At 41.2% G+C, this 25,242-nt stretch overlaps 2 long non-coding RNA genes across 3 annotated transcripts in view; one reads left to right on the plus strand and one right to left on the minus strand.

The window, feature by feature from the left end:
* The window catches only part of LOC117664983 (uncharacterized), a 222,596-nt gene that overhangs the window by 188,261 nt on the left and 9,093 nt on the right, over positions 1–25,242 (minus strand). The window lies entirely within an intron of this gene.
* On the plus strand, positions 9,088–24,422 carry LOC117664984 (uncharacterized). Its single transcript, XR_009622608.2, has 4 exons — positions 9,088–9,308; positions 16,838–16,904; positions 17,926–18,029; positions 18,597–24,422. It is a non-coding gene; the product is annotated as an uncharacterized LOC117664984 (long non-coding RNA).

Raw genomic sequence — 25,242 nt, forward strand, 5'->3', positions numbered from 1 at the left:
TTGGCATCCTCAGTTATTCCTGCCTGAGCAGAAGATCTCCAAAGTCCCTTTCAACTCTGTTATTCTATTATTTCTGAGAAAACACCCACACCCACCCACCCACCCACCCACCCACACACACACACGCACACTCAATTTAAACAAATTCCCTTGTTTTGGAGATTTTAGAATCAGAAGGTACCTTGGAGGTCTTATAGTTCAATCTTCTGCTCAAGGCAGAAGACCTCTTACATATGCAAGTTCGCAGACATCCCAGCTTTGTTTCCTGGCTGCAAGAACTGCAGGCAGCCTTCCCCACCACACACTTCCTCCTCCCGCCACCACATGCAAGGTGGGAGGCCCGAGAGAAAGCGCCTGGTCTGGGCATACAGCCCTCCATGATGGAGCCCATCCTGGGGAGCAAAGCAAGAACTTTCTGAGCCATCCTGAAGGATGTCACAAAGTGGCGGCGGCAGCAGCGGTGGAAGGAGAGCTCCAGAGCAGTGGCAGCAGCTCTCCGGATGGGCGGCCCTTGGAGAAGGAATTTTCTCTCAGGCCTCCTACCCATCAAGATGTTGCTTGATCTTGTGGCCGCTTCTTGCGGCCCTTGTTGGTGCTGGGCATGCCTTGGGCACTCGGGGAGATGCTCCACATACTCTCCGGGTTGGCAGCTGTTTCTCTCCATTGCTCTTGCTGGGAGAGCATCTTGTGCAGCACAGCGAAATTTAGCAGCTGTGAGCTGCCGCTTTTCTCTCCATCTGTATAGCTCTGTGGCAGAGAGAAACAGCCAGATTGAATGCTGTTTCTCTGCCACAGTGCTTTCCGGACGGGACTTAGAGGAAAGCAGCAATTCATGGCTGCTAAATTTCGCTGTGCTGCAAAAGACGCTCTCCCAGCAAGAGCAGCAGCAGAGAGAAACAGTGGCTGGCCCAGAGAACACATGGAGCGGCTGCTTCTCTCCACTGCTGCTATTGCTGGGAGAGCGTCTTTCACAGCACAGTGAGCCTTGGGCACTCGGGGAGATGATCCACATGTTCCCCCAAAACAATGGCCCAACCTGGCTGTTTCTCTCTACTGCAGTGCTTTATGGATGGGACAGTAAGATAAGAACCTTACCCAAACCACTTCAGCCCACCTGCGCCTGTGCCGCTCCCCCGCTTCCCTCCCACCCGTGCTTCCCCCCTGCAGCCCTTCAGCCAAGCATGGCAGGCTGTAGGCCAGGTAAATTGCTTTGACCTGAGGGGAGAGTGTAGTTTGAGGCCAGGGCAGGGTTCTCTAGACAAGAGTGGGAACCGAGCATAGATTTCCCAGGGGGGAATGCATTCATCGGCCCTGGGGGTGAGATGTAAGTAAAACAGAAACTTATCTATCTAGGGAGTGCTGAAGGCTTAAGTTAGGAGTGAGGAAGCCGGAGAGCAGCTGAGCCATGGGCGCCACATGGGCTAGGCTAGGGCCTAGATGATCTGCGATGGCTGAGGATCCAGGTAAGCTGGTGAGCCTGTGAGGGAACCAGAGAGAGCCTAGGTGAGCTGTGATGGCTGGGGAGCCAGAAAAGTGGGTGAGTGAACTGGCTGGGCCATGGCGCCACTTGGAGAGGCAGGCAAACTGGCTGGCCCGAAGAGACTGTCTGGTCAACGCAATAGATGGGGCTGCCTGCATGCCGAGGCAATCCGACTGGGGTAGGCTGCTACCCAAGTCCAGGAGGGAGGCGGGCTCCACTCTATGGTGCTGGCTGCAGGGCCACACAATCCATCAGGGGTAGGTCAACCACCCTTCCCAGCCCCACTTCCCCAAGGGGGGCACTTATCTGTTCTGCTGCTGGAGTGGTCGGGAGCAGCCCAAGGCAGGCAGCAGGCCAAGATGAGCGGGAGGCCACCGCATCGTAGGCTGCAGCAAAGGCAGGTAGGCAGGGCCACGTAGCCACATGGTTGAGGCAAGGGAGCCAAAGAGCAGCTGCAGCTATGCCGCAGTGTGACTCTAAGGTGCCAGCCAATGTGTGTGATGCTAATAAGTAGTGGCTGGGTGGGGCAGGGCAGGGCCAGCCAGCAATTTAACAACTGGTTCGGCCGAAGTGGTACAAACCAGTTGAATCCCACCACTGCTACCAGCCAGTTCCAGTCTGGTTCCAAGATTGTTGAGTTCTGAGAGTGAACCGTTATCTGCCTAGCACCTCAGCATTCTCAAAACAACATTGCGGCATCACATTGGCTCCTGGTAGACTAGTCAGTGGGGTTGGGTTTGAGAAAATGGAAGAATTGCTTTGCGTGGGACCTTCAGTTTCTGCCTGACTTTACTTTCTCTCAGTAAGAGTTCTTTTGATTCAGTTCAATGGAGTCAAGAGTTTTGCTTTCTTGAGGGACCAGCTGGGGCAGGTCCTTACAGATGGTTGTAACTCCTCATGGTCACATTATCATAATTTTCAAACTTCCCTGCCAGCTTCCCACAAGCAAAGTCAATGGAGAAGCTACAGGAAAGGTTGCAAGGCTATCTGGTAAGGTCCCCTGGCTTTTCTGTGCTTCCACTGTCCACGCCTGATCTCATTGTGTTTATACCCTGCCACACAGTCCAACTCCTGGTTTTCCTGTACTGGTCCCCAAGTTTCCCAGTTTCCCTCAACACAAACAGTTGTTTGTGCTCTGACACTTTCAGGGGTTCCCCTGGCCCTTACATAGAACTTCTACTACTTGTCATTTAATGACCAGCAGGGGGATATAACAGCAACTGGGACTAGTAGCATTGTTGTCACTAAGCAATGGGGTCATTGTACTTTATGACAACATCACTTAGAGAGGGGAATACTGGTCCAAATTGCTATCGTAACTGGAAAAAAACAAAAATAAAAAAACAACAGTTAAGATTAGAATAACCAAAGGCCACTTCCATTGGGACTCTCCATGCTAAATATCTTCAATATTGTTTCTAGATGCTCTACAAAAGTCTGTGGCTTTTGATAACTATAACTATTGCTATAGATCAGGGATGGCAAACCTTTTTGACACCAAGTGCCAAAAAGGGAGCACTTTGTGTGCGCACATACGCTCGTCGGGGCTTCGGCCAGGAAGAGCAGCTGCCCAGGGGGCATGTGCATGCTGAATAAGGTACTTCCAATTTCTGGTGTGCTCTTCCAGTTTTTGGCGTGAATGCGCACACACCAATCAGCTGGCTAGTGCACATGCTCATGCCAGAAAACAGAAGACCAGTTTTTCCGGTTTCTGGCATTGGCGCACGCACAAAGGCCAGCTGATCATCATGTGCGCATGCACGCCAGAAACCCAGAAGAGGAACAGGCGATGGCGCATGTGCCAGGTGATATGGCTCTGCATATGGTGATGGTGAACCATAGGCTCACCATCACGGCTACAGATAATGTAGAGAATTTATGTTAAAGCCTCTGCCTATTGTTCATCATTCATTTTATACCTCTCTCTGCCTTGGCCTGCTTTTTCTCCCATTTTGTCACTATTTTTGATCTTTGCTGATGCTTAATAAACTTCTAGTTAGCTGAACTGTGCCATGACCTAGATTAAAGGATGGGTGCAAGCTAAACAACATATTATCCATATAATCTTCAAATGGATAGAAGGGGATCTTTAGCAGGTATACTCAACCTGCATGCAACTGTTGGGTACATTTTATTTGAAACTAAATTCTTGAAGTAGAACTGTGATTGTGAGCTATATAGAGCTATATATAGTTTATAGGTAATAAACAACATTACACCTGGAAACATAGCGATAGCTATGTTATGTGATAATACTGGGTCTAGCCCCGTGATGCAAAAGTATGGCATGTGTGTCAGAGGTGGTACAGAGAGCCTTCTCTGTGGGCAGGCATTGCTGTGCCCTGAGACATTGGCCCAACCCAGCCATGGCCAACACCAACCTCGCTAACATGAGGGCTGGAGGGGTGGGAATGGGATCTGGGAAGGGGTATGATGGAAAGGGGACAGGCCAGCAGCTGAGGAACGAGCACGAACTGCGGCAGCTGCTTCCTCCTCCTTCTCCTCACACAACTCCCTGGCTGGCTGTTGCTGGGCCAGGAGGGCATTCCCAAGTGGGGATACTCTCCTCAAGCAAGCGGCCGGGCTCAGCCAAAGTGCAGCGAAGGAGCGCAGAGTGGGCGGGTTAACAGCTGATGGGTGAATGTCTTTGGCAAGGGCGCTTCAGCTTTTTTCAAGCCTGATCTACAGGGTGGGCGTGCAAGATTCGGCAGGGCCAACCTCCTTTTCCCACTGCCCTGAGCTTCTTTACTCCTCCAGCTGAGTGGTGCCGTGGGCGACGTTGAAGTGTGAAGGGCCCGGCCCCGCAGTGCTTCATTGCTCAGTTGAAGGCTTCATTCAGTCTTCAAACAGTACGGCTGGCCGTGGAATTGGAATCAGCCAGGTGCAGGAACCAACACCGTCCGTGGCCCTGGTGTGCTGCTCACTTGCATGTGCCAGCCTTACTGTTTGAAGGCTGAATGAATCCTTCACCTGAACGACAAAGCACTGCAGGGCCAGGCCCTTCACACTCACATCTAGCCCACCAGAGTTTGCTGCACCAGGACAGGAATGAGACCCTGTCTCATGGAGCCTATTGTTGCTTGGGCAAGGAGGACAATGATGAAGACGAGGAAAAGAATGGCAAAGCTTTGCGCCAGCCAGCCAGGAGCAGGTCAGGCGTGGCTGGCTGGCAGTTGGGGAGGTGACAATCATGGTGCTTAGGTGGCTGCTGCTGCGAGCAGCTTGCATGCCCCAACTAAAGCTGGAATTCACTGTGCCGGGGGAGAAATGAGAGGCCCTGCTATCCCGCAGGGCCTGCCACTGCTTGAGTGGGGAGGACGAGGAGAAAAATGATTGCTCAGTTGGCTCTCCTCACCACCACCATTGCCAGATCCTGATAATGTCTAAATTAGGAAATATTAGTATACCCTTCAGCAAGCAGAAGGTTTTTTAAAGAATAATTTTACAATATACCCCATGTGATTATATTGCTGTGGGAGCTAAGAATGAAGTATTTTAAAGTAAACATCTGAAATTTGCCAGCAGGTTTTTAATATATTCAGTACCTTTAAATATTGAAGGTATTTTAAAAGTCATTGGAAGATGGGGTAGAAGGTAAGGATTAGAACTTTCATAAATGGAAGTATTTCAATTATTCTCCACCACCAGGTAAAATATACACACGGCCACTCACTCACTATACTGGCTGAGTTTACACACTGTAGTAAGACCTATTGTGGATTGCTTAATTTTGGTTTGTGGTTTATGATTTAAAGTTCAGTGCAGCCCTTTTCTGTGGCCATTATAGCATCATCCATATTATGTGCTAAATATGAAAACATTATTTTTTTAAAATAAAAGTAAGTTTTATTAGGGTTGCCAGGTCTGCTTCCAAAAAATAGCGGACAAGTGGGGGGGGGGTGTTAAGTAGTAAAAAAATCGTATTAAAATAATCACTTCAAAACTTTACTTAAAATTCAAAACATCAAATATATTATAATAATATGTAAAATATTAAATTACATTTTACTTTGCTGTTGTGTGTATTTTTTATTTGACTGCGCAGCTTTGATCAATTCTTTGTGTTTAAGGAATAATTCTTTAATTTCAGTACAACGTTGAGAAATAGTAAAAAATATACAAAGTTCACTTCGAACTGATGGTACAAGCAGTCGGTTATATTCGTCAGTCCACAAATTTCCCAAAATTTCTCATTGTATTTTTTTTGCAAAGAATCATGCAGCTTACACATGATAATGTAAATATCACATGCAAGAATTTTCTTGCTTTCCAGCTTCAGTAGGGTGTCTTGCATTATATACTGTCTTGTGCACAGTCACTCATGCCCTTGTCACCTCTCGCCTTGACTACTGCAATGGGCTCCCCTTGAAGAGCACCCGGAGGCTCTAGCTGGTCCAGAATGCAGCAGCACGGGTAGTGATGGGAGCAACATGGCGCTCCCATGTAACACCGTTCCTGCGCGAGCTGCACTGGCTCCCGGTGGTCTTCCAGGTGCGCTTCAAGGTGTTGGTTATCACCTTTAAAGCGCTCCATGGCATAGGGCCTAGCTATCTGCGAGACCGCCTGCTGCTACCGACGACCTCCCATCGACCCGTGTGCTCCCACAGAGAGGGCCTCCTCAGGGTGCCATCAGCCAAACAATGTAGGCTGGTGACCCCCAGGGGGAGGGCCTTCTCGGTGGGGGCTCCCACCCTCTGGAATCAGTTGCCTCCGGAGATAAGGAGAATCCATGACCTCAATGCCTTCCGTCGTTCCCTTAAAACCCATCTTTTCCAGCAAGCCGGGTTGGCTTAAGAAGAAATTTTTAAATTCTTTTAATCAGTCTGTGATTTCTTAACTTTCGGGCCAAAATTTATATATATATTTAAATGTTTTTTTAATATTTGTATTCTATGTTTTTTATCTTGGCTGTACACCACCCTGAGTCCTCAGGGAGAAGGGCAGTATATAAATTGGAAATTAAATTAAATTAAAATTAAATTATTGACATGAAGAAGTGCGTGAAATATAAATACAATTCTGAAATTGTTGGTTCATCGTCCTTTGCGAGTTCATTTTCCTGATCCGAAATAAGGTTCCAGATAACCTTATGGTACTCATCAGATCCAAGAGAAATAAAATACGATTTTAGAGGTATCCAGTTTAAAAGAAGTCTTTCAACCGCTTTAAACAAACTTAACCAACGTGTTGGAACATGGCGCAAAACTTCATGGAATTCTGACTCGCAAAACTCAAAAAATGATTTCAACTCTTCTCGTTTCTTTGCAGAATTTGAAAATTCGGCAAAAACCTTCAGCACTACATTTTCGATATCAAAAGATAACTGCTTTAATGCATTTTTTGCGCTGTTGTGTAAAATGTGATTATTGCAATGAGCAGCTACAATATTGTCATTTTCCAGCAATAATTTTTGGTAAACAGATTTGTTCACTCCATAATTGACCGATGCATTATCTGCTGAATAAGCTGAAACATTATTTATTTCCAATTCGTTGTCACTAAGAACTCGACACAGCTGATTTTTTATTGATGTAGAATCTTCAAAAGAATCCTCATAAAAGTCTAAAATTTTCACACACAGTCCTTCTTCAAAAGTAAAATATTGTGCAACAACGGGATACATTTTGCGATTTCCCTTGTTTGATGTGTCAGTGGAGAGAGAAAATGGAATTCCAGTTTTAAGATCATTGAGAACCAACTCAATAGAAAAAGGATACAAAACCTCATTGACAATAGCTTCTTTTTTACAATTTCTGAATCATCAAAAATTTGCTTCATTAACTTAATACTGCAATCTTGAGCCAGCAAAGAAATATGGTATTTGATCCCATGGTAAGTTTCAGCCATTTCAGCTACAGTCATTTTCTCACTGAAAGAGGAGTCTTTAACAATGAAAAACGAATTGATTCGCTTGTTGCTGGAAGCTATTTTCTCCTTATCTAAATGATTTTTTGTGCTTGCATGCTGTGTGACAGCTTTTATACCATTATATTCAATTGTGAACGATTTCTGACACAATTTACAGTAGGCCGTCGTATTTGTTCTGTCGGTTTCGTTGTTGGTAATCCATGCAAAAGTAGCTTCCCAGTCTTTGGTGTATTTGCACACTCCTCTCTTTCATTTTAAAGAATTCGAAATCTCGCCGCTGTCACTCTCATCACTCGACGCCATTTTAGGTCAGTCGACACAAGCTACAATACATTTTAAAAATGTGAACTGTACATAATTTTATAATATATTTTTATTTTAATCTCATCATTATTTTTTTCGGAGAATCGAGTTCAATGGATATTCAATCTTTGTCTCATTCTAATTTATGAAACTTATAATCTAGCTTTAATTTATAATCTAGCTTTAGATTATGTACCATTTCATCATAAAGCTTTTGAATAAAAAAAAATGTCCACTATTTTGTGAAAAAAAATAGTGAACATAATGTGAAAAAAGCGGACTGTCCGCTCAAATAGTGGACACCTGGCAACTGTAAGTTTTTGAATTTCACACTAACATTTATTCTAATGTTGATTTTGTTTTACTGGGAATTCAGTAATTTATTTGAAATAGACTGAAAAATTAACACCTATCTGCTTTCTTCAAATTGCTTGTTTTAAAAGATGTAACTCCAGCAATTTAATTATATTAAGTAAACATCATACAGACGTCATACAGAAAAAACAGAATGCTTTCACATGAAGAGTTTTTTAATGTTATGCATAAGTATCTCCCTATTAATGCATTTAAGGCGGTTGTAATAACAATAGATAACAAAGCAGGCATTTGTGGCTTAAATTTGAATAACACTGCACTTTAAAAATTAATGTCAAGAAAAATAATAAGAGTGATTCATGGATAGGACTTTAGCCTTATGGCTACAGGTGACAAGCTGTTTGGTAAACAATTTACAGAGTGTCTCCTCTCCTAACCATGGGCATTGCAAGCTCATTCTATTAACCTTAATAGGTTTACTTTCAAAGTGTTTTACTTGGAAGATTAAAATATAAACACTGTAATATGTCAGCCTAGAGGGAAAGCAAACCAGTAAACAGAAAAGTGAATGCAGTGTATTCATCAAATTTTGTACATGAAGGATATTGACAGCTTCTGCATGATGAGGCAAACTTTCTATATTTCTGATTGCACAACAATCCAATGAGAATACATGACAATTAATAATTCAGAAGATAAGAAGAATGCTGAATATTTAATCCAGTATACTGTTTTCCTACAGGCCAGTATGATATCTATATAAAATTAATTAATGGGACGTAAATGCAGTAGCAACTGCCAATTGTGTTTCCTTAATATATTGGAGATAGTTCATAAATATTGTGATTACTAGCCATTGATATCCTTATTCTCCTGTTGATGTTTTTGAATACTTTTATGTTCTCTTTTCGCAGAAATCAGTGGGACAAAGTGAAAAGTCCTGTGCAAAGAAGGTTCAGAGCATTGTTTATTCTGTCATTCTAAAAGGCTTTTTAAAAATTAACAAAAGCAATAGTGGTGTCTAGAAAAACTGTCTAAACTGTCTAATACTGTAACATATAATAAAACTAAGCTTAAATATTTGATAAATCATCAGCATTGATTTCCTGTGCAGTGCAGAGTGACCGGAGACAATGGTGGGCATTCTAGAATTCCTATAGAACAATAAGGAGATTCAGAAGACCAAACCAGTGCTCTGAGAAAAAGTAAAGGTTTTTTCCCTGTTCATTTGTTTCCAACTCTAGGGGGATGTGCTCGTCTCCGTCTCCTAGCTGAGGGAGCCAGGGTTGTCTGAGGACACTTTCTGGGATCATGTGGTCAGCACTGACTTCTCACTGAAATGGTACCTATTTATCTATTCACATTTGCATGCTTTCGAACTGCTAGGAAGACTCTAAGAACTGATATGCTTCAAAATAACTCTACAACTTGAGAGAAAATTCAATGCCTAGATTAATTAAGATAAACAAATCAAGTTGTATTATGACTTAGCTCAATGTGTGAACCAGACTTGTGCAGAAGACATTCTAGTGTGTTTGTATTCATTCATTCATATTTCTTAACCATCCATCTTTTTCCTGCCCAGCCATCCCTTGTTTATCTATTTACTATATTTGCAGGTAGCCTGTTCTCAAAGATGGCCAGAAAGTTCATAATTTATAATCACAAATAATAAATACTGGTATTATGGATGTGATCATTCAGTTTCTCTATTTTATGAAACTTATTCAATTCATGTACTCTCTGCCTATTTTGGAAGAGTTCTAATGTATTTCTAATGTAAAAAAATGTATATTGTATATCTTGATGTAGACAGAGAATGAAACTGTCTGCCTTCATTAGTATCGGTAAGTGATAACTGTAAATGATACATACATACCACTTATAATAATGGAATATCATGAGAGACATAAATTAATTCCATATAGTTTAATTCTAGGGGGAAATTTACATGGATCTATTGTACAACACCTTTTCTTTTCTTTGTAGCAGCTTCATTCTTTTACCAAAGTTTCTGGATTCTTGCTCCTGCTTCTTTTCCTTTATACTTTTAATTCCATCACTGTCAGCTATGAAAAGGCCTGGCCTCTAAATTTTTGCAATTTTTCCTTTTCCCTGCCATCTAATCACCCCATCATAATCTAGCAATTGCAGAGTTTTTGAATACAATTGCTGCAAAGCTGCAATTTCCTGCTCATGATGGTTTTCTTAATATCTTAATATGTTTTCTGATAATATTTTTGGTAGATAGCTATGTGTATCAGTGGTGCACTGTTTAGGGACAAGTTCAAGGTGGGTTTGTTTTTGTTTTTGCTCTTGTCTATTACTGATTTTGTCATGCTTCCTCTTTTCTGTCAGTTCTGCAGTTTTAATAGTAATGCAATGCAATACAATACTTCTGACTGGAGTTCTAAACAGATGATTCAGCCTACATGCGAATGTACCACTCTTCTGTAATACTTGAAAATATATTTATACCCTTTGAGTAAGAAAGCTCTAAAGCAGCTTTCTTACTCAAATCCAAAGTATTGCATAGTTCTATTGTATACTCATCTCCTTCCATGGCAAGTCTGAAGTAAACAAGAGAATAAGTACCTCCAAAATTTGTCACCAGAGCAGTTATCATTTCTTTTCTCTGCATTGATTTATCATATGTCATCAAGTCAGTATTGATTTATCAAGCTGAATTGGTCTCTCCACACGATATCCTTAGTGAAGCGTGCGAATCAGCATCTGCATTTCCTGTGTCGAATGAGGAAAGCACATCTTTCTCCTTCTGTCCTGGCCATTTTTTACAGAGGCACAATTGAAAGCATTTTAACAAACTGCATCACTGGTTTGGTGGCAGCAGTGCCTCAGATAAAAGGTCCATACAGAGAGTGGTAAGGACAGCCAAGATTATAGGAAGCTTGCTTTCTGTTATTCAGGATACTGTTTATATGCACTATGTGCTTAGAGCTCTAAGCATTGTTAGAGACCCCACACACTCACTTTATGATCTGTTTCTGTTGTTCCCCAATGGGAGGAGATTTCGAAGCATTTCTAGCAGGACTACCAGATTCTGTAAGAGGTTTGTTCCCTATGCCATCCATCTGGTAAATTCACAAGATTCGTTTTTCTTGCCATGTACATGTATACATCCGAACTAGACTCTGTTGTTTCTGTGTCATATAATATATGTAGATATATGCGTAATTTTGTATTTATTTATTTTGTCATGTTTATGTAGTGTATTTTAGATGTGGTGACCCTTTGCAATCAACTTTCATTTTAATGTATGCTGATTAGTGTACATTCAAAGTGAAAATAAAGTTATTCTAATTCAGAAGCTAATTCAGAAATTCTAATATGCCATCAAATCAGTAGACTTTTAGTAACTATATAGATAGATGTTTTTCCAGGAAAAGCTGTCTCCAACTTGGTTCTTCAGATTTTCCAGTGGCATGCTCATTGTTGCTGTAATTGAGTCCTACCACCTTGCTGCTGGTCATTCTCTTCTTTTCTTTCCACTCACCTCTCCCAGTCTACTATCAAATTAAAATCAAATCAAACCAATGTCCACTAGCTCTCTAGTTCCTTCTAAGAAAACTATTATAACTATCTCCAAGAAACTACATCTTCAAATAATGTGTCCAAAATATGATAATTTGAGCCTGGCCATTTATGCTTTCAGTAAGAACTCTAGATTTTATTTTAATGATTCATTTGTTTACTTGTTTTTGGCTATCCATAATATTTTCAGGAATATTCTCCAACACCAAAGTTCAAAAGCACCAATATTCTTTTAACTTGCTTCTTCAGAATCCAATTTTAACTTATATTGCCTGCATGAATGTTTGTGGGTACAGCACAGTATCCAAATATTTTGTCCAAGCTTTCATTGCTACTCTGCCATTGCTAAAATGAAGTGCATTTTTTGATTGCTAATTCCTTTAATCTTAAATTGATCCTAAAAGACAATGCCAATTTAAGGCTGATTACCATAGCTTTTGTGATTAACCTAGTCTCTTTATATTTAATCTTATCCTCCTTGACTTAGTAGTAGTGATTGTAGATTATTCACTCTGATTTTCAATTATCAGAATATTATCATTACAGATTTGGAATGATATATGATGAAAATGTTCTGGAAAATGAATATTTTCCTAACCATTCCACAGCTTGACATGTTTTCCACAATCAAAGGCCTTTTTATAATTAATAAAGCACATCCTGACATATTTGTAGTATTTTTTGGTTTCTCAAATATAAAGTATACATACATTCTTGTTCTTAATCCCTTTTAGAATCACCTTGAAATTTTCCATCTAAGAGTTCTAATCTTCAATAGATGATCCTCATTATTATTTTGCTAGGTTGTGAAATTAAGAATACTATTCAAATTTTTCCACACTCTGTATAGTATTCTTTATTGGCATATCAATGTAGAGTTACTTCTTCCAATCTGTTGACTACGGTGTTCTCCAAATGGTTGGCAGTTTAGTAAAAACCTTTACCAATTATTCCTCAATTGTTTGCCATATTTCTGTATACATTCCATTATTTTCTATTGATTTCCAGCTTGATAATGACCTGAAATGCTGATATAAATTTATCTTCCAGTTCTGGAAACAATGAAAAGTCTTTGAATTAGCAGAAATAAGTAATTCTCCTGCTTCATTTTTCTTTCCTAGACTATGCAGTCCAACTATATTTTCCTTCTTAATATTTCCAATTTTGGATTCCTTAGCTTGCTTGCATGTTTTATCAATTTTCCCTTGAATTTAACCATAAAACTCACCAATTTCTTCTTCTTCTGCAGTGTAGTTGGAGCATAAACTTGGGTAATTAAATTAAAAGACTGTTCACAAAGCTAATTTATATTATTTAGCCTCTGACTGCATTGTATCAGAGCACTGTTCTTATATTTTTTGTGATTATGAAAGCAACATTTTTTCTTCTTTTTGTTTGTTGATTAGTAAGTATTTTGATGCCTAACATGTCAGTGTGTTGTCAATTTGTTTCATCTTTTATTTTGTTGAAAGATGAAACATTCATTTCCATGTTTATGTTTCTTATATTCCAAGTTCTCACTCAATTTTTGTTTTTGCACTTTCAGATTTTCTGCATAGTGACACCTAGATGTCTAAAAAAATAATAATTTAACTGTATCATAAACACTATTACTTTGCTTCAGTGTCATCTACCTGAGAGTATATCATCTGGCAACACATCACCAGTCACTATTTTATCTATCCATATGGTTTTCTTGCTAAAACTCAGGAATGGTTTACCATTGCCTTCTCCTGTGCATTATGAAATGATGTCCTCGCCATAGTCATCCACATTCAGCATCCTCCTATAAAGGTGCTTTAACTGGCAGTTGGGATAACCTTGGGTGATCCTGCTAGTGTATATACTTTGGCATACACTTCCAATGTTCTTTGTTCATTCCTTTCAGAAATACACCACTGTTTAAAAGAGGCAGCACAAGATTTATAGGGTGTGATACCCTGCATAGGTACTTTAAAGAAATATCAGTTTTATAATATACTGACATAATTATTACATCTGATTCTACTTCTATGAGTATTCAGAATCAAGGAATTGAATGGTTTCAATCAATGACTGTTCAGAAATAAGTAATGGACATCTGCTATGTAAATAAATCCCAGTATATATGGCCTATAACAAGATGTTGTCCATTCATCATGATAAACTAACAAGCTCTGCAAATTGGGTATAAAGCTATACAAAAGGAAGGATCTATTTAACATGATATTGCATGCTATGATTGCAACAGAGAGTTTATTTGTATAATGATCAGTAAATTCATTAATATTAATATTCATTAATATTAACCCTGCCAGGTCAGTGGAAAATAAAGCCCCCCTCATTCATGATCTTATTTCAGAGGGGGGTGCTGACCTGGCAGGGATTACGGAGACCTGGTTAGGCCAGGAGGGAGGAGTTCCCCTTGTGGAAATGTGCCCGCCAGGTTTCCGTGCATTCCATCAGCCAAGGACTCAGGGAAGGGGTGGGGGAGTGGCAGCAATCATTAGAGAAAGTCTTTGCCTGAGGGAGGCCACTGTTCCTCAGATAGCCGGATGTGAGTCCCTCCTTGTGAAGTGGGGTCAGGGGATTCAGATGGGCCTACTGATTGCGTACCTGGCTCCCTGCCACGTAACAGCGGTCCTGCCTGAGCTGCTCGACATTATAACCGGGGTGGCGGTGGAAACCCCCAGACTTATTGTTATGGGGGATTTTAACCTGCCATCCGCTGGTGAGATATCGGAGATGGCTCGGGAGTTCATGGCTTCCATGACGGCCATGGACCTGACCCAGGTAGTTCAAGGCCCCACCCACTTGGGGAATCACACTCTGGACTTGATTTTTGTCTCTGATCAGTGGCTGAATGATCTAAGAATAGGGGATATAGACATCAAGCCCTTGTCATGGTCTGATCATTCTCTCCTTCACATGGACTTTCAAGTCACTTCCACCCACCGCAGGGAGACGGAACCAACCAAATGGTTCCGTCCCAGGCGCCTGATGGACCCCGAAAGGTTCCTGATGGAGCTTGGGCCATTTCCTGAGACTCGGGCTCACAACTCGACTGAGGACCTGGTGGTCGCCTGGGACAGGGCGGCTACTGGGGCCTTGGACCGCGTTGTGCCTTTGTGGCCTCTGACCCGATGCCGATCTCGTCTAGCTCCTTGGTTTTCCGAGGAGCTGAGAGAGATGAAGCGTTGGAAAAGACACCTGGACAGCGACTGGAGGACAGCCAATCTGAATCTGACCGAACACAGATGAGATCTTATATTAAGACCTACCTAGTGGTGATAAGAACGGCGAAGTCTAGCTACTTCTCCGCTCTTATTGCATCTGCAGAGAACCGCCCAGCTGTGCTGTTTAGGGTGACCCGCTCCCTACTTCAGGTGGGGGTACGGGAAGTTCCCTTAAAGGGTTGAGCTGAGGATTTTGTACAATTCCTGCATGATAAAGTCACTCAGATTCGGGAAGGCCTGGACTCCGATTGGGTAGAGCCAGGGGAGGAGACGGGGGCAGATCTTGAGAGCGTTATCTGGGAAGAGTTTGACTCTGTGGCTCCTGAGGACGTGGACAGGATTCTGGGCAAGCTTAACGCTGCCACATGTTTATTGGACCCGTGTCCCTCCTGGTTGGTACTGGCCTCCCGGGAGGTTACACGAGGCTGGCTTCGGGATTATAAATGCTTCTCTGAGTGAGGGTGTCTTTCCCGCCACCTTGAAAGAGGCGGTTGTGAAGCCCCTCCTCAAGAAGCCTTCCCTGGACCCAGCTATATTATCAAATTATTGTCCAGTCTCCAATCTTCGCTTTGTTGCGAAGGTTGTTGAGAGTGTGGTGGCACGACAACTACCCCGATACCTGGATGAAGTTGTCTATCTGGATCCATTCCAGTCGGGCTTCAGGTCATGATACAGCACGGAAACGGCATTGGTCGCATTGGTGGATGATCTCTGGAGGGCTCGGGACAGAGGTTGCTCCTCTATCCTGGTCCTATTAGATCTCTCAGCGGCTTTTGATACCATCGACCATGGTATCTTACTGCACCGGCTGGAGGGGTTAGGAATAGGGGGCACCGTGCTTCGGTAGTTCTCCTCCTTCCTCTCTGACCGTTCGCAGTTTGTGTTGGCAGGAGGGCAGAGGTCGACCTCGAGGCACCTTATTTGTGGGGTGCCGCAAGGGTCAGTCCTCTCACCCCTTCTGTTCAACATTTATGTAAAACCGCTAGGCGAGATCATCCGTGGTTTCGGGGTAAGTGTTCATCAGTATGCTGATGACACACAGCTATACATCTCCACCCCAGACCACCCCAATGATGCCCTTGCTGTGATGTCCCGTTGCCTGGAGGCCATGCGGATCTGGATGGGGAGAAACAAGCTCAGACTCAACCCCTCCAAGACCGAGTGGCTGTGGCTTCCGGTGTCCCAGTATAATCAGCTAGTACCATCACTGAAAATAGGGGATGAGATCTTGCTCCCCACAGAGAGGGCCCGCAACTTGGGTGTCCTCCTGGATTCACGGTTATCTTTAGAAGATCATTTGACGGCCGTGGCCAGGGGTGCCTTTTATCAGGTTCACCTGATCCGCCAGTTGCGTCTCTTTCTGGATCGGGACGCCTTGCGCACGGTCACTCATGCCCTAGTTACCTCCGTTATGGACTACTGTAATGCTCTCTACATGGGGCTCCCCTTGAAAAGCACCCGGAGGCTCCAACTGGTCCAGAACGTAGCCGCGTGGGTGATTATGGGCGCACCTCGTTATGCCCATGTAACACCTCTCCTACGCGAGCGGCACTGGCTCCCAGTGGTCTTCCGGGTGCGATTCAAGGTGTTAGTTATCACCTTTAAAGCGCTCCATGGCTTAGGACCTGGGTACCTACGAGACCGTCTTTTGCCACCACCGACCAGTTCGTTCTCACAGGGAGGGACTATTCAGGGTACCGTCAGTCAAATTATGTCGACTGGTGACTCCCAGGGGGAGGGCCTTCTCTGTGGGGGCTCCAACCCTTTGGAATGAACTGCCCCCGGAGATACGGAATATCCCTGATCTCCGTGCTTTCCGCCGTGCCCTCAAGACCCTGATGTTCCAACAGGTGGGGCTAAACATATGAACATGTGAATGATTTTTTAAATGTTATCTAATTCTGGGTTTTATTTAATTGACCAAACTAAGTAATAATTTTAATTAGCAATTTTATGATGTTTGTGTGTCTATATTTTTCTTGACTGTACACCGCCTTGACTCCTACGGGAGAAAGGCGGTATAGAAATAAAATAAAATAAATAAATAAATAAATAAATAAATAAATAAATAAATAAATAAAGTAATTAAACCTTTTCTCCATAGTACTCTATTAGGAAGACCAGAATTTAGGCTTTTCCCAGAATGGACTGATTGAAATTCAAGTTGAGAGGTAGGTAAAAATACATGGTGGATAGTCTGTAATAATAACTTTATTGTCATTGTACTTGTATACACAGTATACCCATACAACAAAATTCACTTAACACCCAAAGACCAGCTCCAACACACATAACAATCCCCAAACACATTCCCACCCACCACAATTCCCCACCCCTAAACCACCCAAACATCCACACAACAGACCAAGAATTACTGTCCAACTGCTCACTGATGATGGCCCTTTAGTTCATTGTTGAGTGCAATTACAGCTCTGGGATAAAACTATTCAGAAAACGTGTGGTCCGAGTTTTAATTGTTCTGTATCTTCTGCCAGAAGGCAACAGTCCAAAAAGTCTCTGAGAATGTTATGCAACTTTCTCAAAACAGCGAGATTCGAAGATGTCGTCCAGGGCTAGTAGCTGGAGTCCGATGATATACTGGGCAGTTTTAATGATACCATGAGAAATAAAATGGTCACAAAGACAGAACAACTTTAGGATCCAATCTGGATCAGTCATCGGGACCAGAGATTTAGTCTTCTGAATTTTTGGGCTCGTGCTGGAGCCCATCCATTGGGAACTTCTGTCTTTTCAAAGAATGTATGCTCTGGGCTGTTCCATGCACAGTATTTATATGGTGCCTGGTAGAGTGTAGCTTTTTATTGGTTGGTTGGGGGATTGATGGATGGCTATTAAGTCATTGTTTCCTTGTGCTGCCAAGTCTTAGGCTCCTAAGAGGCTGTACTTGGTACTTAGATAAGGTGACCAGACGTCCCACTTTTGAGCAATTTGTCCCGCGTCCCGCGGCGTTTTAAAAAAGTCCCGATTTTTCATTCTGCCTCCTGAGTCCCGGCTGCCTCCTGAGTCCCCGCTGATGGCTAGAGGGAAAAAACCTGTTTAAACTCTTGCCGCGGGGCTTCAAAGGGCCGCCCTACGTTGATTAGCTCGGCTTCCCCCTCTCAGATGATTTGCTCAGGGCTCTGCTCTCGCTAAATTGCTCAGCAGTTTTTTTTTCTCTTTGTGCAAACCAAGCTCAAAACGAAACTGAAAGTAAAACAGGCTGTTGGCTTTGCTGTTTGCTTGCAACGTTGGAAAATTAGGCAGCAGATTTATTTTCCTTTTCCTCACCAAAAAAGGTAGGTGCAAACAATGGGAAATTATTTAGGGCAAAAGAGATTTTAAATTCAAGTGTGGGAATGCGGTGGCCATAGTACATGTATAGACCAGTTTAACTGGTTGGACACTTGTATGGAGCTTAGCACCGAAATAACCAGACAATGAAAAGCGGGTTCACATGGATACTATATGAAGGGCCCTATTCATTCTCTCATTGTTTTTAACATAGGATGTGCCTGCAAAAGCAAAGATATCTCCTTGTATAAACATCCTGAGATACAAAGTAAAAATATCTCTTATCTCCTTCCTGAGAATCACATTCCTGAGAATCAGATAACGGAGATGGGCCTCTCGCCTAATAATATCTGAGAATTGTATAAAGCCAGAGTTAAAGTTCCGCTTTGCATCCTTACTATTGTTTTCCCATCCCTTGTACGTAATATGAGATGTGTAGTAATAATAACGCCTTCTGATGACGCTGTATTTTGGTAACTAATAAAAGAGATAGTAGCTGTTTGTTTGTTGCTCTCTCATCCCGAGAAAACACTTGTCCTGTGTTTTTTCTAAACTGGAATCCTCATGAGAAGCCCGCCAGTATGAATTCAACATCTGGTGACCCCGACGTGATTACCCTGCTTGGTGCTATATGTCTCTTGGTAATTTCATACTCATTCGGCTGGAAGAAGCCTCTGCAAACCAGGGCCGGTCGTCTGCGGACGAAGCACCCTCCCATAAATCGTGAGTATGGACGCAGAATTGCCAGGTACCCCGACATGATAGCCCTTGAGGCTATACGTCTCTTGGAACCCCTGTTCTCACCGCCTGGAAGAGGCTGTGCACCACGATTTAGCCTGAAACACGGCGACAATCTTTCGTGAGTATGGGGGGGAGGTCTTTCCAAGCAGCAGACGCAGTATCTGAGGAGCTTGGTGAGATATCCAAGACTAATATTATTGTTTTTAAAAAGATAACGGGAAAGTCCTGCCCATGAAAAGAATTTGATTTACCTTCTAAAAAACTTTTGGCAATAAAAGGGCTCTTTAAAAGTGAATATGTGGAAGCAGATGGGAACATGCCTCCACAAACCTCCCCAGCCCTGAAAAATTTTTTGCACTCTGGAGATTAGTTATAGAGTGTTTTATGATACATTAAAAAATAAATAAATAAAAGCCTTCAGGACACTGTTAATAGTTCCTTTTCAGACTTTGTTGAGAGATTGCTCTCACGTTAAATCACCCACGCAGACGCACGGCATGAAATTAAGCATCAGCTCATTCTGAAGGAGTCAGTTACACCCCCATTAAGCAGAATTTAAAGGAACAGTTAGACAAAAAAGGGGGGATGGATAGAATAAATTGCTGAAATGCTTTCAGTGTGTCTGCCGGCTGCAATTTTGCAAGCTTCTTCTGAATGTGCTTAACAAGCCTTCAGAAAAATGCTTGTTTCTGGCAAGCGTCAACAAGCCTTCTCTAACATAAAGAAAGAAAACTAAAAAACAACACCACTTAAAAGCTATTGTTGGGCTGGGAAAAAATCTTAATTTGGCAGATATGATTAAAGTGTGTCAGGATCATCGTATAGATGACATTTAAATTGGAGCACAAAAAATACAACCTAATTGGCTTTTTGAAAATACAAAATGATTTATGTGTAAATGAATTGCACATTGCCCCAGAGAAAATACAGCTCCTTATCTGTATGTGCAATCTCTTTCTGCTCCGGCTTTTAAAGTTATCCAAAGTTAAATTTGCAACAATTACTGGGTACTATTAATTGGGACTGCTCATATTTCTCTTTACCTATGCATTTACTTAGTCCATTATTTGAGTTATTGACTAAAAGAAAAAGCCAGGAGATTTAATTCTGTTTTAGAACAGCAAAAAGTACATTGCTTTATTTGTCTCATTACCATCTAAAAATATTTTACCCTTTATTTAAGCTATTGCTGAAATTATAACCTTGGGACGTAATCCAGACTGTCGAAGAAATGGAACTGATCTAATAAATATTATTCTTTCTATCTCAAAATCTGACTTTTACTTTTGTCTTCGGAATGATTCATCTCTTCAGTGTGCTCTAACTGACTATGTAAACTGTATTTCATATCATTTGCCTAAAGATCCTAGGTTTACTTGCTTAATGATTTTCTCCAGAGGAGCCATTGCTTACAAGGATACTCATGACGACATCTGGAAAGAATCTTACACTAATTGTCTGCGACTATCTTAGCTTTCACACTTTTTCTCAACAAGCTTTTAATTTGATCTCTGACTCTCAGTATGTTTCTCAGGCTGAAAAAATAAATAAATAAATAAATAAATTGTTTATTGTTCTTCCCACCCGGGGTTTAGCAGGAAATAAAATTAGAGCCTGTCTAAATGGGAAGACTCAGATAATTTGAACTAATCAACTTGAAGTGATTTCTGTTAAAAATATTTTGTTGATGTGCATCTATAATGATAGTGTGTGGAATTGATATGCTTGGCTGGCCAGCAAAAATTGACTGGGTTTGAACTTGAAACTGTGGAAAACCGGGCAATGGTTATGGGCCCATATCACTTTTTGTGATTATGACTGTTGCCTGAATTTTTTCACTGTTTTGGGAATAAACTAGTTCATTGAAATAATTTGAATGACTGATTCGCATGAAGGATGTATTATACAAAAGGTCTGATTGCAGTACAGATGTGAATGGGTGTGTATTGGATTGCATGAAATGTAATTTTGTGTATAAGCACCTTTTTTCTTTTCTCTCCCTGCCCTCCGAAGAGAAGGGAGGCTTGGTCTGTTTTAAATTTTTTTTTTCCTTTCCCTCACCCCCTCCCTTTTTTCCCTGGGAGATGAGAGGCACGAAAGGGGGGGGGCTACTTTGTACTTTTAACCATTTTTTTTTCTCTCAGAGAACGAGCCAGAGAAAGGCGGGAGTGAAAGGGTGATATCTGATACCTGCCTTTGCAGAGCACTGAACGGCTCAGAATGCAATTTTGATTTTTTTCCTTCTGAACATTTTTGACGTTTTAAATACTTTCATACCCAATTCTATTTCAGAGCATTGACTCAAAATACTCCTTAATGTTTTTATGTCTACGTGCATTTTGCATACTTAACAGATGGCATGTTTGTTCTTTGTTTGTCTGTTGTTTGTTTATTTGTTTGTTTGTTTGGAATTATCACAGAGATGAGTTAGAAGTTACAATATGTAGAAAGAGAGATAAAATACATAGGACATTTAATTAATGACAGAAGATAACACCTGAAGAGTTGAGGAAATTTTTAGGATTGACTGGATATTGTAGGCTGTGAATAGATAATTGTGCTATTTTGAATAAAGACTGGTATGCAAAGAACCCAGTGTTACAGGGAATGTAAGAAGGAGTTGAATTGTTTAAGAAAAAGTTGGTTTGCACAGACGGGCTGGCTTGGAAGTCAGAATGGCAGTGAGAGAAGGACTTGAATGTTTAGTGTTATAAGGAGATTTGTTTATTGGAAGGTTATAGATATTGTGGGTAGCGGAGACAGAGATTGGAAGAGGGAAATGACAAAGCTGCAACTGCGCTCATGGTTATATCTTCCATCACACCATAGGACAGTCATGCCTATTTTCATCAAAATAAAAAAGCATTGGCGAAACAATTTGGTCTCACGGCAGCTGAAGTGACTGCCATCATACAACAATGTCCTACCTGTAGTCAACAAGCTCATTCTATCCCTATGGGTGTAACCCTAGAGTTCTAAAAAGCTTGTGAAATTTGGCAAATGGATGTGACTCAATACCTTTCCTTTGCCCCATGGAAATATTTGCATGTTTCCTTGGATACTTATTCAGGACTAATTATTGGCATTCCCAAAAAAGGGAGGAAGCAACCAAACATGTAATAAATCATTGTATTCGGACTTCTGCATCGATGGGACGCCCAATTGAAATTAAAACTGACAATGGATCTACTACACCAGTACTGCCTTTGCAGACTTTTGTAACAAGTGGTCCATCACACATAAATTTGGCTTATAAAATTGAAAGAGGAAAAATGCCTCGGCCTCCCAGCCATGCAAAACAAACTCAACCTTTGTTTATATACTTTGAACTTTCTTAACCTGACTGGACAGCCTCCCACATCGGCTGCGACCCGTCATTTTTCTGCTTATCCATCAGCTGCCCTAAAACCGAAGGTCTATTTCCACCAACTACCTGATCCTGCATGGAGAGGACCTGCTGACCTTATTACCTGGGGCCATGGATATGCTGCTGTCCAGGACAATGATCGCATCATTTGGATCCCCAAAAGACACATAAGACCATTTCATTTACAACAAAAAGAAGGAGAAACCCCTGGTGCTGAGATTTAAGAGAAAAAACATCTTGCTGAGTCCTCCCGGCAACAGACTCTTAACGCAAGGTGGTGACCATCAGCTTTGCAGGACTACACCGGAAGTTGGTCCCCTGCGCACAGCGAAAGATTCATCAGGAGGAAACTTCACATTGTACATATACATTTTAACACTTTCTTATACATACTAATGTTAGTAGAATTGTTTTTCTGATTTTGCTAGTAATTTTGTTTCACACGTATAAGTGACTACATTGTTAGCTTTGGGACTCTCAAGTGACCATGTAAGAACGCTCCTGCCACAAACGCATTGTCTATGCACAAGGTCCTTACTTTCTACTTAAGTCTACTCCAACACCTAAGGTTCCCATATTGACATTTCCAGCTGAGGGGGGAGTGAATAAGAACAATGGGCCTCTGTAACAATTGCATAGAGGAGATTATATATCATGGATTCTGGAATTAAGTCACGATCTTGCATCTATTGCCCCTACATCTCATGATCCTTCATGTCAGCAGCCTCTACATTCAATCATGATGGGACAGTAATAAAAGACATTCAAATAGCTGCTAATTGGACAAACTCCACTACTCCTATTTCCTAAACCACACCCATCACTGACACTGGGTGGCTCATTAAAAACTCAGATATCCAGAGGCCCAATCTCGGGTGGCAATGAACTATTGGGATCTTCATTTATTAAATAACTGGACAGTATATATGTTCAACGAGACTATCAAGGTGCTGAAGCTGATGAATAAAGAACTGGCTGACATCAGAGAGGTAGTCTTACAAAACCGATATGCCTTAGCTAAAGGAGGCAATTGTGCCCTTATACATTCATGTTGTTGTACCTATGTATCTGATTATCAGTATAACATCAGTCACACCATAGAACATATGGAAAACTTGATCAAAAAACAATCCCTTATCATCCAATGGATCTGGCGCCATTGACACCTGGACTGCTCTTTGGTCATGGCTCCTGGATGATTCTTGGTTGAAATCAATTATGCCAAATATTGTATCTATAATTGTACTGTTTGTTTTGCTTTGTTGCTGCATCCAATGTCTCCCCTCCCTTCTGCAAATGTGCAAAGGTTTTATTCCCTCCAATAGGAAGGACGTCCTGAAAAGTGAAACCAAAGCCCTTCTGGAACTGGAGGAACAAATCAGGTGTGGTCAGAGGAGGTGCTCGGGACTTGCAAGATAGGGCTTCCAAGATAACTCAGAGGTTACAAACTCCTGACATGTGGTTTTCTTGGGTGTCTGGATTCGGATGGATTTACAATTTGTGTGAGTGATTTGTGGAAATGTACAACTCAGAAACTTGATGGCCTACCTCACTTGACATCTCCTGGCCACTTTTCCACTAACTTTGTTCACCATAATAAAAGGATGGGTGAGCTAAAAACATTTGCAGAAACCAGATGGCTGAAGAACATATTGTCTACTGTACTCATGATCATTGCTTTGCTTATTTCTGTATGTTGTAGTATTCAATATATTCCTGCTTTGTTTGCTATGATGATAGGCATGTTTCCCAGGCATAAAGAGAACATCATAATAACAACACAGCTGAACCCTGTTGCAAAAAACAAAAACAGAGGAAATGTGGGAATGCGGTGGCCATAGTACATGTATAGACCAGTTTAACTGGTTGGACACTTGTATGGAGCTTAGCACCGAAATAACCAGACAATGAAAAGCGGGTTCACATGGATACTATATGAAGGGCCCTATTCATTCTCTCATTGTTTTTAACATAGGATGTGCCTGCAAAAGCAAAGATATCTCCTTGTATAAACATCCTGAGATACAAAGTAAAAATATCTCTTATCTCCTTCCTGAGAATCATATTCCTGAGAATCAGATAACGGAGATGGGCCTCTCGCCTAATAATATCTGAGAATTGTATAAAGCCAGAGTTAAAGTTCCGCTTTGCATCCTTACTATTGTTTTCCCATCCCTTGTACGTAATATGAGATGTGTAGTAATAATAACGCCTTCTGATGACGCTGTATTTTGGTAACTAATAAAAGAGATAGTAGCTGTTTGTTTGTTGCTCTCTCATCCCGAGAAAACACTTGTCCTGTGTTTTTTCTAAACTGGAATCCTCATGAGAAGCCCGCCAGTATGAATTCAACATTCAAGATTTTAGATTCAAGATTTTAAAACACAAAAGAAAAAAAAGGTCTTTTTAACTAGGGAATTGTAATAATTGAGATACTATTAATTGTATACTGTGTTGAAAGCAGAAATGGTTAAGTTGTGGTTTGGAGGAATATATGGGGGAAATTATTTGGTTTATTATTATTGGTAAATATAATTAATTGATTTGTAAGAAATTGGATTGCATGGAAATAATTGGAATATTCATGTTCATATTGATTAATATACAAAAAGATAGTTATATAACTAATTGATTTATATTAAAATGTTGAATTTGTATTAAACAACTGTATTACATAATTACATAATTAACCAATGTGAGGATGGATATAAAAATAGATGACAATGGGAAGGGGTATAATATAGAATAGAAGGGAAAAATTGAATTTGATTAAGATTAGAGATGAGGATGAAGGGTAATATTGTTTTTTTAAAAAAATAGATGAGGAATAAATATGGCAAAAAGGAAATATAGAAATTGTAAATTTAATTGAAATGACTAAACACTGTTTAAATTTGTGAACCAGCCAAATATTCTGTTCAAAGAAAATACATTGTATGTTTGTATGTGTGTTTCTAATTATTGCTATTTATTCATATTTGTTCTCTTTTATTCTTTAAAGTTTAACAATTCATTCTTTATCTTAATATCTTTATATTTGTTTGGGGTTGGCTTTCTTCCCTTTCATCTTTTTTATTGTACAGCAATCTTTCTCCTCAAACCTACCACCT

The sequence above is a fragment of the Pantherophis guttatus genome, chromosome 4 (assembly GCF_059756535.1).
Source record: "Pantherophis guttatus breed Tessera chromosome 4, ASM5975653v1, whole genome shotgun sequence".
Taxonomy (NCBI): Eukaryota; Metazoa; Chordata; class Lepidosauria; order Squamata; family Colubridae; genus Pantherophis; species Pantherophis guttatus.